Consider the following 12,543-nt stretch of genomic DNA (forward strand, 5'->3'; position numbering starts at 1 on the left):
CAGTCATGTTTTGCTACAGTTGAGGTTGTACCACACTCTTTCTGTTTTGGGGTGATAAACTGAATGCTGCTCTGTGATAAAACTGAAGCTTGGGATATTGTTGAATAATCTAATTTTGATATAAGGTTCTCTGCATCTTTATCCCTGACCTTCCTGCTGTATTCCTTGAATTTTACGATGTTGATTCACTAAACTAACAAAATTGAGGCCAATCTGAGGCCTTCTCCAAACACCTGTATTTGTACTGAAATTAAATCGTACACAGGTGAGCTATCTTAACTGATTAGGTGACTCATCAAGGCAATTGAATGGACTGATTGTTATTTAGTGTTTCATATTAAAATGGTTTGGGTACTGTAGGGCCTCACAATTTTTAGATTTTTATTTCTAAAATCATTTTCCTCTTTTCCTTCCATTTGTTGTAAAATACATAACAGCTTGAGGTTGTTATGTGAAAAAAATTTGGAAAAAGTAAGTTATATGAATACTTCTGCAAGCTTCTGTGGTACAGTGGCTTCAATTTAGGGATTAGGGGAGTCATGGAGGAATGGAAAATAAACCAGCATTTGTCAGTACATTTTTCCATGTTAATTTCACCCCTTTATGCTATTAGAGCCCTGAAGAGGGGATGGCAGTTTGTTTACATGTTAAATAATCAAGTCTTTAATCCCCAGATTTAAACTGTAGTTCTGCATTTTAACTATGACGATAGCAAATCCTCTAGGGGACAACGATCTCTTCCATTGCAGCGTGGTTCTGATTAGCTGAGAGACTTTGGGGTGCTGTTCAGTGTCCAGATTTGTTTGTACAGGTCTATAGGGCACAACTGGAAAAAGTGATTACATTTGTTTAGTTTTGAAATGACCCCCTGCTGTGTGGGTGGAAGACTCAGCAAAAGGCAGCACACCAGGAACTAAAAATATCTTGCGAATCTGTTTATGGTTGAAGGATTGCATGCTAATTGGAGGAGATTGCATAAATCAGAGTGGGCTTTTCCTTTGATCTGACTAACAATGTCAATGCAGGCAGGTCGAAACAGTTTGTTCATTGAAAACATTATGGAAACTTTATTTGGTTAATAGCTCTTAAAATAGGTTTGACAAATGGTTAATTAAACAGTGAGGTTTATTTTACTTTTTATTATTTTTACAATACAGAAATGTAATCTGTTACTGTATGAGCGATTCAGACAGAGAACAGAACCCTAGTTGGTGCATAGTCACTGTAACATCACTAACAAAACTAAAATCTAAATATTGCAACCTAAAAGTTTTCATTTGAAAACTAAGAATTTAGTCTGACCTCATTTTAAAAGTGCAGGCAGTGGTGGAGGTTTGTTATAATATGGCTCACTGGGCCTTTTTTGGAATGTGGCAGCAAAAGGAGATGGAAAAAATAAATGATCTGTCACCAGCGCCCTTACTGGGTTTCACTACTTACTGAGTAGGGGGTCCGTGTGAAGTTTATTTTACAAAAAGCACATTTTCATTGCTTTTTTTTTAATATTATTGAGACATGTCTTTATTTGAGACAAGTATGAAAAAAACAGCATTGTTTAAACTGGTCAAACCTCCACTGATTGACTTGACTAAACACAGATTAACTTGTGGAAAATTGACTGTATTTATAAAAATATAAAGAGGGGAATTTTTAATGTTAACAAAATTCATATTAAAATTTAATTTTGTCTCAACTTGGACATTGATTGTGATAGAAGTGAGACCTATGCCCATGCCAATACCTCAACAGGCGCTTTATCGAGGTCCGGTAAGAAAATGAAGGCAGGAATAACTGGAGATTTAAATCCTTCATGTTTTTGACGAAACTCTCAGTCCTTATCAGCTTGGAGGAAATATGTGGTGCATAAATTTCCAGACAGATTTTTTTCCCCCTTCCTCAGCATATTTTTTCTTTGTGCTTCTTCCAGAGAAGCTGTGCTCTACTTTTCTTGTAAAAATAACCCCATGATATCCTTTTGAATTTACCTCAAACAACATTTTTGAAACAGTTTTTATCTCCTTTAGAAAAAACTTGTTTGATTTTGGTAAAGGGATTTTTCTTGTTATCGTGCTTCTGTGCTCCAGTTTGTTTGGCTTCTTCAGATTTAAACTTATCAGTCACTGTTTTGATAAATTCATTGGCATTCATGGTGCTTTATTTAAAATTAATCTCTTCTTGCCTGGACTCAAGCAGCAACAAATCATCATGTTACCCGTCTTTGTACTGATTTTGTCTGCAGCAACCTTGCTGGATCACAACCGAGTTGTAAATTAAAGGAGTTCTTTTTACGATTTCTAACAAAAAAATCATGCTGTTCTGTGTAGGAGAACTGTTATGCCATTTGCAATGTTACTTATTTCTTTCATTGTGTTTCATTCCATTGTGCAGGAATTGTCTCTGGAACCTTTGTGCACAATCGGAAGTCTGGTCGCGGGAGGAAATAGTCCAGTTTGGTTAGACATAACACAATTGTTAAGAATTCAAATAATTAAAACCATTTGACATTCACTTCCTCCTTCTTTTTAATGGAAGTTTATTCATTTTACAAAAGAATGTGGACCTTTATCTTTGGCGTATGTGTTTTCTTCATACAACACAGGCCCTGCAAATTCTACATGTTCTGCAATATTATCTACTTTTTATCCACTGTAACTGCAATTATAGGAGTTTTTAATCATATATGGAGTATTTATAGCAATGCAGTTGTTATACGGTAAATATATATATATATATATATATATATATATATATATATATATATATATATATATATATATATATATATATATATGTACTGTATGTGGTAAGGTGGCTATATAAGTCATATTGTGCGAGGTTATAACCTCAGAGGACATTATCCTTCATTTTATATAAATATAAACAGACACAGTTCATTACTCTTGCAGATCAACTTTTGAATCCCCCTCCTCTCGAGTCACCTCTCTGGGAAATTGTCAATAAAACATCTTTGATGTCAGTGAAGTGGGGAAGTTGTGGAGGTATTTGTGATCAATTGATTTTACTTCAATGTTGACTAGTGTTATGTACAAATCATGCCAGGAACATGCACATAATAACAGAGAAACATTAGTTACTTTATTTATAACCTTGAATTTCTCTCCCTGATCATCTTAGCCGTGACGATGACAAAGAGCTTGAATGGGCTGCAGCTGCGGTCGTCCAGCTTTACAAAAATTGAGGGTGTTATTGACAATTCATGAGGTGAATCTTCTCATATGAACATATGCAGATAAACATACAAAATTTATTTAAAAGAATATTTGAAAACTTGTATTATATTCCTTCCATCACACAATGTCGTGGAACATTGCTTTGGTCTCTCGCATAAATAAAAAAAAAAAAAAAAGAAACATCTGCATTTGGGATTGTAATTTGGGAAAACATGGAAAATGTCAAGTGGTACAAATACCCTTGCAAGTCACATGTATGTTGTCTTTTTTAATATAGAAGATTATTCACACAGTGTGTGCTGATTCTGGTACACAGATACAAAACACCTTTAGGCATATGTGAGGATGCTCCACACACATTTTTAGGCATGAAGACAGGTAGACATAAAATACAATCTATGTCTTCCTGTTATGTCCTGTGTTGTTTTGAGTTGTGTTCATGGTTTGATTATTCTGTGTTCCTTAGAGTCTTTCTTGGATAGGCCAGCGCATTTGCCAATCTAAGTTTTTCGTCTGTTTACACAAACATCCTTGTGAATATCAATGAACAAATGTGACATAATTTGCAATCAGTGCCATAGGAAGTGGAAATCTAATAAGGCAATTTGGAATAAAGTTAAATATTTGCATAATTAAACAACTCTTCTCTCGCTCCGTCGGCTTTATTCGACACACACAAACATGGCCGTGGCAACTGATGCTTTTTACTGAACTGCGAAATGAGATCCCCTTGACTCTTAACAGTAAAACGTTTTTTCACATTCTTTGCGTGAATATTATTTTCCTGACCACCAGTAATCCTGACTGGAACCGAAGCAGTGAGGCATATTTGACATACAATAAGTCATGAGACGTCCAATCCAGGAATAAACCCATCAATGGTGAGGACCCACCAGCAGAAACAAAAATCGGCCCCTCTTTCTTTCATCTGTGACATCCTGTTTTTCTGGGCTACAAATATACTAGTGACAGATTTCCATATTTTGGGCCACTGACTGGATGTTTCGGCACTATGTATAGCGAAGATGGTCGGGAGGTAGATATTTCCAACACTCACTACTGCAAAACCGTCATCTTGCGGGTCACTGAGTCTCCCTTACAAAGGCTTGAATAAGTCCTTCCTGCACCCAGCAGATTTTATTCGACATCTCTCTTGAGATGGGCTGCTGGAACAACATCGTTGTTCGCGGTGGAACAAGCGTGAGAAACTGCTTTGGTGGACTTTTCCAGTTCGTACAAGTTTTTTTGTTTCCACTTTTGCAAACTCTTTATGAACTTGTGCCTGAAGGCCTTTGGTGGGAATGTCTACTCCTGACCTGAATAATCTGCCGCATGAAATCTAAGGAAAACATGTACTTTTGTGGGGGGAAAAAAAAAAGAAAATCAAAATTTATAATAATCATGCATCAGTTTTCAACAAAACAGAGCTGATAAAATGGCTTCGTTGTTTCTCCAAGCTTTCACGTTGACGTGACAGAAGGCGGGACTTGGTAGCGGCTGTTCACTGATTTATTTATGTTTTTGCTTCATGATCAGCTGAACCTAAAAGAAACAGAACTGTGCCTGCAGCTCAAAGCCAAAATATTTTGACATTTTTTTGCTTTAAAAGTTGCAATGACATTGCCTCTACATTTTGTGAAATTAAATAAAGGAGACTTCCACAATTCATGTAAGGTTTTGATGGGTTACAGGCGGAAAATTAAAGCAGGAATTTAAATGAAGACCTGATGGCTCCTGTGCAGAACAGAGGAGAAATAGCAAGGTTTCATATTAAAAGTTGGCAGGCAATGATGTGAAAACAAGTTCACCTGGGATTAACTGGATTGCATTGTATTCTACTCTCCAATACAGAGCATTGTGTACCATCTGTTTTCCTCAGTCTAGGACATTAATCTCAACATTGTATGCATCTGCAATTTAAAAAGCAAAATAAGACAATCAGACAATAACTTGTGTCAAAGATTTTCTTTTGGAATAGTTGCGGTGTTAAAAAAAAAAGTGTTCTACATGTAAGCTTTGACATTTCATTAAAGATAAACATTCAATTCCAAAACAGCATTTGTAAATCAGATTTTTCAGTTTTAACTTAATAGGCTCAAAATGTTAAAGAGGATGTCGTACATCAGAGTCGGTTTATTTTTATCTCATTTTCTGAGGAGAAATGGTCACTCAGTTATGAGCAGGTGTTAAATGAAACCGACTCCATTACAGTCTGCAGTGTCTGCGAGTCAGACTTTTGATGAGCCTAATGATTAACTGTTTTATCTGCAAGACAAGGCTGTTTAAGATACGTTTACGCATTCGCCACGAGAACCTTACTTAGTTTGATACTCAAAGTGGACGGTTTTTGGAGAAAATTTGAGTTAACAACTGGATTTATCTAAATATGCACGATAGATTCAAACTTTTATGCATCACAAGTACTACCTCAGTTTTTCCATTTAGGAAGTTCTAAGGGACAAATTGGAGTTAAGAAGTTTAAGCAAACATGTATTCTGGTAAGCAACAATTCCCTCATAAAGCTGCATGTTCTGTCATCACATTATGTCATAGATGCCAGATTTCATCTGCTACGTTTTTACATACTGCATGGCCGAGGCTCCCTACACACACATTTCTCTGGATCAGGTCTGAGTCCTGTTACAACATCTCATACAATTCAAGCAGGAAGAAAAACAACTGCAAACAAGCTTGCATATGACTTCATGTTTACAATGACAGGCGAGGAAAATCAGAAATGTAAACCAAAGGTCATTCTTTTGCACTGCGTGGACTCACAGTTTGTCCTGATATATTTTTTTAAAGATAATTTACTCTGGAAATACAAACAAATTCTTGTAGCACAACACAAATGGGTTCTCTCTTTCTCCTTCTTCAACCCCATAAACGGATGTGATTCTTTGCAAATTTGATAGAAATGTTCAGTCTCCTTTGCAAGTTGTAAACTGTTCCTTGGCAGACTGCTTTGTGATTTTAATCAACCTAATCTAGATAATAACACATTCATGTCTTTCTTATTTCATTATTTTCAGGGGAAAATGAGTGTCTACAGATCTGTACAGAACTTTTCCTCTATAATGGCAAACTATCAAGCCTTAGCCATGCACAAAAGACACACAGGAACATTTAAAGTCTGCCATGTATCCTTTTCTTGTCATCAGGCAATTTTTTTAATTTGAGCACTGAACCTAACTGGGTCAACTGGATTCTGCCAGATTTTTCAAAGTAAGTTCATGGTCGCAAAGTGACAAAACATGAAAAATATTGTGAATTACTTTGCACAGCATTGTATAAAGGTTCTATGCAAGTCGTCCAAAGGTCCATGACGTCAAAATAGTTAAAATCTTAAACCCTATTCGCACTGGATTAGGTTTACGAAGGGACCACATGCTATTTATAACAACTGCAGAGATGGTCAGTGTTGTTGGTGAATCATGTCAGTAATTTGGAAAGTAAAAATTTTCCTGCAAATTACCTACTACATTTTGCTGAACTCTGAAGTCTTGCAATAATACAAACCCAATGTAAATATGCATCTCTGTGATTTGGACAGAAGTTTTCCTGGGTACATTTTTATTTGTTTTTGGCTAAGAATGGAGGCTGTCTTGGAGTGCATTGAAAACCTTTTTTATCATCTTGGACCAGCAAAACCATATTGACCTGCAACGTATGGCATCAGAAAGAGAGACAGAGAAAGAGAGTTTCTGATTACTCAATTAAACATAAAAAATAATCAATGGAGTACTCAATCACTAAAATATTCTTTTACAACAGCCCTACCTTAGATTACATAAATGCAGCATAGGCATAAACCTAATCCTGCTAATTCAATCCGAATTGGATTAGTAAGTAAATAGCAGGAGAATTTTTACTTTACAAATTACTGACATCACACAGGATTAACAACACAGACAATCTCGTTAATTATTACAAATAAGCATGTGGTCTCTAGGTAAAACTGATCTTGTGTGAATTGGGTTTTAGACGCACTAGATTTGCAATGAATGAAGTTAATTAATAATTTGATTTTAAGATTTACAGGATTTAATGTGGAAAAAGGACTAAAACACAAAACAAGTTTACTATTTACACTCTGATGTTTATTTAATTAAACATTTCTTCTGTGTGTCACTGATGGGGCTCTAGATTTAGTTTGTCTCTTGTGTTATTCTCTGTTTATTTTCTATGGTCCCTCTTCTGCCCTCCCCCCAGCAACTATATTTTCTTAATCCTGTCATGAGAACGCCCATCTCTGAGGGACACCAGTGCTCTTGATAAAGGGCACATTGAAATGCTTCCAAATCCCCTAAATCAGAAACATTTGGAGGGCTCCTCTGTTTTCTGGGTTTACTGTTGGGCAACAATCATGCTCTATTATCAAATCAACATTTGTGAAACAGTGAACCAATCAAACAACTGAAACGGATCAAAAATGATTTTCTTTGCTGCTTGGATGTTGTTATTCCAGGAAAGGGTAATTGTCCTCAGCTCATCTAGTTTAAACTAGATCGATAGGTACTTAAAGGATCAACTATGATTGTCTTTATTTCAGTTTTATAAATGTGATACATTTTTGTGCAGCATAAAGTATCAAGGTGCTTTGTAAACAGTATGTTCTTCTTTGATTAGACAAATTTAACTTCAGTTCTCAGCCAAGCCCAATGAAAAGAAAAGAGTGAGAACAGAAATCTATAAAAATCAACTCAAAGCTGCCCTCCAAAACTTAATCAAGGCTAATGTGATTTTTTAAGTGCATTTTCCAAAACTAACATGTTAATCCTTCTAATGGCACGACTCAGGGGATGAAGCTCCACTGGTGACGCCTTTTTACTTAAGACAGAAAAGTTCTGTGTATATTTAATAAGAAAGGATGTTTGTTTTATTATGATAAATAATAATATATATATATATATATAAACTCTTTGATATTAACTGTAACAAACAAAACAACAAAAACACAAAGAAAATGATGAATCAGGTACAAAGTGAGCAGCCAAGAAATGTCACATGAGAAATAATGTTCAAACATTTCACAGCGAGAATCTAAAAGAGCTTCATCCTGGCCTTCAAAATGTGCTTCCCCATCTGGAATAACTTTATGAGCCTGAAGAAAACCGTTTTTAATTCCCTAACTTATAGAGTCAAATAAAGTGATTTCCCCACCTTAACAATTTTGATGGTTGAGATTCCTGTTCTGTTTCTGTTGATGCAATTGTTTTATATAGGTATGTTTAATGTCTTAATTTTTTATCTGGTTAAAGGAATTACACAATCATTTTAACCAGAGACCTGATTTTTTTTTCCCCCTACTTATGCAAAATTCAGAGGCAAGATTATTTTATAAAATACATGCTACAAAGTTTAATCCTTGAATGTTAAACCTCTCTTTCACTGCACTTGTTTCCTGGAACTGCATTCAGCTGCAGAACTGTGGTGGAGTCCAAGGCAACTGAATGGACAGTATGCTGCTATTGTATAGATTTTCCAAGAACTTGGCTCTAGTTCCACATTGCATTAAATTGCCTCCACATGCTGGAGCCGTTTTCAAAAGTACAAACTCAGAATTATGTTTTATGAAATAAAAAATGAAGTAAATGACTTATTCAATAAGAAATTTGTTACCTTTGTTGCACTAAACCTGCAGAAAAGTATAAGACTTCTGTGGAACTTTTAGAAGACGAAAATATTGAAAGTTGAAATTCAATAGTTTCAAGTTTCTCAGGATATGACAACAAAAGTAAACAATGCTGGCACGTATTTCAGTAAACAGAAGTCTCACAAGCTTTGTGAAATGTTCCTGTTTTGCTTCATCTCTGCCAAAAACAAAGTACAATAAGTCATTTTCAGTCCAACAGTTCGCAGAGAAAAAAAACACACATTGTTTTTGCTCTCAGATTTCACCAAAAAAGAAACTGAAATGAGAAAAAAATTTAAAACTACAAACAGTCCATCCTTGTCCCGACAACATGATGTCGCAAACATTTTGAAGTAAAGTATTGGATGGATATGCTACGACGTTCATTTGTTCTGTTACATAAGATTTTAAATAGGAAGGCGACCCTGTTTAGAATCACATTTGTCTCTTCATGTTCTTGACAAAATAAAAATTACTGCACTTTTTTGTAGAAAGCTAAAAACTGATCATGTCCAAGAAAGTTCATTTGATTAAACAAAACTTTCAAAATACAATCAAAGGAAAATATCTAATACCAGTTTTATTTATAAAGTCTGGGAAAGTTAAAACAGCACGTGCTTTTCTAAAGATAATAAACCGTTAACCCATTTCTGACTTTGTAATGGAAAACATTTTGATGTGCATCTCACCACTCTTTTCTTTTAGACTATATGAATAGTCTTGTCATAATATTGGTCAGTTGGTCTTATACAGTCATATCCTTACAATGTCAAAAGACAGCAGGACTCATGTATGTGAAACTGTCATCTCCTGGATCCGATTGATTGCTTCTAATGAGGAGTGATGCATTTCTGCAGCTAGCAGTAGAACCACATGGAAAAGGCAGAGGAGCTTCATTTTTTCACAGATTATCTGTCTCATATTATACTATCAGGACAGAGAGAGAGTTTTAATGTTAAAAAAATGTTACATACTGCAGCTCTAATGTGTTCAATTTGAGAGCTGATCTGTAACCTTAACTCTTTGTAATACAACCAAAGGGGTTTGTATTTTTTGACCTATCCATTCAAGGATATTAAGAACAAACTTACTTAATATTGATAATTTTCTGTGGTCATGTGGAGTCACAGAAACATAAAGTTGTATGTCATCAGCATACATAAGAGATGTTATCAAGCTCCAGTAATCCTGACAGAGAAGCACATGTTCTTTAAATAAAAGAAGCCTTAATCACTTAAATCTTTAATTGCAGATTGGAATGCAATGTTGTCCCTGCCTGTTAAACGTGTGGGTGCCTGTATTGCTATGTCTATTATAGACTTGATTAAATACTATTATCACTGCAGTACAGTCAAAAAATTGGAAAATTGGAAATTTTACATGCTAAACTTTTTCTTCAATAACTGTGAGCTGTGTTATATGTAGACAGGAGCATTATATACAGCCATTTCCAAAGCACAAGTTGTTAAAATTCTCCCCAAAAGCATCTTGTTGTAGTTAAAGGTAAATGTTTTCATACTAAACTCCCAAAAAGGGTTTGAAGTGTTCCAAGGTGTAATTATTTTTATGTTGCTGCATACGTGAAAAATATTTGTCAAGTAGAAAAGGTGAGTGTGTCCAATTTTGATCCCTAAATATGCAATAAACTCAGGAGCCATATGTTGCAATGAAAGAAGCTTATCTTCTGAGAAAGCATTTTGTTTTACTTAGATGCATTCACATCAAGCTCGTGTTAGTCATGCTTTACACGATTTAGTTCTGCATTTGGCCTCTGAACACTTTCTAGCAGCACACACACGTGCTTCAGGTTAGAAACAAAGACTGACTGCGGGGTTAGACCTGCATCAGTGCACAGAAACCACAAGACAGCTGTGCCAAGATGCTGGTTTGGTATGCTCTGAATCCCTGACAGGGCTGATGCTGATGAGGACTCAGAGTGGCAATCACTTGTCATACATCAATGGACAAAAAGTAATACATTTTGTGTTAAATTTAAAGCAGTGTTATGTAAAGTTAACCTTTTTGAGCTCTACATCATGCCATTATGTTATTTCCCCGTCAAAAATCTACCTTGAGTGTTGCCTCGACTTTTTTCATGCATGTTTGAGAGATCCTTTAATCTCTCATGGTAGCCATTCAGCTGTGCAAAGTGCCTCGTGAGACTGAGCACCACCTTCAAAATGCAGCTCCTTCTTGGAAATGCATTTTCCAAGTTTACAAGCTTCTGCATTACACAGCGACTCCCCCACTCAGCTCCTGCAGACTAGCCGGCAGTAATTAGAAAACGTCCGGTGTAACTCTGCATCTGCTGAGCTCATTTTGTGATCTGCTCCACAGTGAAACGCAAGTAAAACATTGTTAAAGGGTTAATAGAGGAGCAGCGTTGTGTTGAGTTTCTGAAGGTCAAGTGTTAGAAAGAACAAGAGTTTCTTAAAGAGACCGAAGCCCAGTTTCAAGTTGTTAAATTACGAAGTCAAATGTATGTGGTCATATTTGATATATACAGTATTTTTTAAACAACTTTAGCTTTAAAATAGCATTAAGTGGCTGGAAAATATAATACTGCCTCTTTAGAGCTGCATTGTGAACAACAATGCTTCATTAATGGCAAGTGTCAAGTTATTTTTATTTTTTTCTCGGAAACCTGAGTACCAGCATTTTAGACATTTCCCCCCCAGAGTTTTCAAAGCTTAAAGTCTGAAGACTAATTGTCTCTCTGTTTCAAGGGGACTGATTAGGAGCTGAGTGTTGCTATTCAAGCAGACTTGTTAGGAAGGGATCAAAATAATGAGTTTAAAAAAAGAGAGAACATGAGAAAAAAACAAAAGCAGCTTAAGTAAAACCGCCATTGGGTAAAATGTTAAATAAATAAGTAAGAAAATAAATAAATGAATAAATGCATGCATATGATAAAAAAAATAGTTTCACTCAGCAGCCAGATCCTCCCAACCCATCTGTCAGATAAGATTTGTGGGAAGGTTGTTATTTATTGATGATTCTGCGGTTTACCAAAGCGTCAGGATGAATGCAGGTATATGAGGGACTAATTTCTTTGCTCAAGAATTTTGTTTTATTATTTAGAAGAGCAAGATTTCATGATAAGGTGAGCTCAGGCATTTTTTCAAGGTGAAGGGTGTGAATTTGTATGACAGACTGATTTAGTCACATTATTTCCAACTAAATTAAAGTAAAGTAAGACAGGTGTGATGAGGTTTATCATGTTTTACATGATTAGATTTGATTTGATTTGATTTGATTTGATTTATTGTGTTTTCCAAAGTCCAGCGACATAAAAGTTGCTGTTTTTAAAGTCCCTGCTAATCAGTCTGTTTCTGGAGCCCTATTGGGAGTTACAATGTTTTTTGTTTGTTTGTTTGTTTGTTTTTTCTTAAGTGAAATAAAAATGATACATATTAGCGTTACAAAGAAAGCTCTGGTTGCTCTCCTGCTGGAAAATGAATCCCTGTGCAGATCTTTTTAGTCTCTAATAAGTTTTCTTCCAGCACCCATCTTCCCATCAAGTTTGTTCACCTTACATGAAAAACTGTAAACAAGTTCAAGGTTTATGAACACTGCAAAGTGTAATATGTCTTTTTTTTATTATTCTCTAAACTTAAGTTCAGTTATACATTAGTGGTTCTTCTCTTTGCTCCACTGAATTGTTTCTGTTGTATTCCTTCAAATCTTCAAGCTCTATTTTTTTCCACCAGTGCCACA

The sequence above is a fragment of the Poecilia mexicana genome, unplaced genomic scaffold (assembly GCF_051168715.1).
Source record: "Poecilia mexicana isolate PSO_F unplaced genomic scaffold, ASM5116871v1 scaffold_5, whole genome shotgun sequence".
NCBI classification, from domain to species: domain Eukaryota; kingdom Metazoa; phylum Chordata; class Actinopteri; order Cyprinodontiformes; family Poeciliidae; genus Poecilia; species Poecilia mexicana.